The sequence below is a fragment of the Alosa sapidissima genome, chromosome 19, assembly GCF_018492685.1.
Source record: "Alosa sapidissima isolate fAloSap1 chromosome 19, fAloSap1.pri, whole genome shotgun sequence".
Taxonomy (NCBI): Eukaryota; Metazoa; Chordata; class Actinopteri; order Clupeiformes; family Clupeidae; genus Alosa; species Alosa sapidissima.
The window spans coordinates 23,016,948-23,018,101 of record NC_055975.1 but is presented as its reverse complement, the minus strand read 5'-3'; the positions used below and the strand labels follow the sequence as shown (position 1 = coordinate 23,018,101).

General features: G+C 39.7%; 1 protein-coding gene across 1 annotated transcript in view; it reads right to left on the bottom strand.

Annotated features, from left to right (window-relative positions):
• Positions 1-171, bottom strand: part of gfra4a (GDNF family receptor alpha 4a) — a 123,176-nt gene extending 123,005 nt beyond the window's left edge. Inside the window, exon 1 of the mRNA XM_042072466.1 lies at positions 1-171. This exon is cut by the window's left edge and continues 411 nt beyond it. The gene's annotated coding sequence lies outside the window, so the exon portion shown is untranslated.
• Between the last annotated feature and the right edge of the window lie 983 nt (positions 172-1,154).

The window sequence follows — 1,154 nt, the reverse complement described above, 5'->3', positions numbered from 1 at the left end:
GCTCCCCACAAATGCAAACAGTCACTTGGCTGTCCTCGTTCCTTCGGTCGTCCGTCCCCCTTTTCGCTCTCTTTGCCTTGGTCCCTGTGTCTCTGCGAGTGCACCGGGTGAAGAGGAAACTGCGGTGACACTTATCACCGGGTGAATGCCATCGCGTGCCTCTCACCAACACCGAAGCAGCGAGTGAGCAATCAGTAGAGACAAGCGTGAAGTAATATGAACGCTTACCATGTTAATGCTTAGTGAAATTCTGTTGACAATACCAACTAAATGGTTGGTAATCATCTGAGGTTTTAATTCACAGCAAATTAATTGTAAGAAAAAAGTACTTATTAGGGAACAAATCACATAATTCTTCACAAAATGTTTGGAACTTTTTGAGTCCTTGCTTGTCAAAGATAGGAACATATAAGATTTCCGGAATGAAATTCGGATCTTTTGAGAGACTGTTTAGTTTTTCATTTCTGAAGATCAGACAGAAGCATCTGAGATCAATGAGACAGTAGCCTGCTCTCAGAAATACACAGATATACACATGCGCACACAGGAACATGCACACACACACACACACACACACACAAATACACAAACACACACACACACACAGGAGCGCAGGAGATATTTTGAAAGTGAGGGGGACCAAATTGTGAACACAAACCCATAGTGAGATCAGATTTCCAGATATCGGATCGCCACCTCTGGCCCACTTTCGACCATAAACTTGCCAGAATATTAAGATACCGGTAATACCATTGATTGTTTTCAAAATATGTTTTAATAAAAATGGTCAATTCTACTTTTATTTATTTATTTTAGATTTATTTCACACTATTTGGGCCAATGGTAGAATACTCTAAAAGCAACATGGGATGTTAATATTTTATGAAGCCATGAATGAATCATCATGCCTATGATCCAAACATAGACTACATAATCAAATAGCCTAGTTAGGCCTATACTTAAATTGTCTGGTATAAACCAAATCAACTCTCCACTATGTGTTTGCAGTTAATATGTATGCAATGTTAGAACATGGCTTAACAAGTTACCAGTCCAGAACACACAGAAAATTGACTTAGGGACCGTTCGTTATTTATAAACGGGGCCACCGGAGGAAAATAAGGGAGGGTCATGTCTTTTTATTCTTTGTTGAG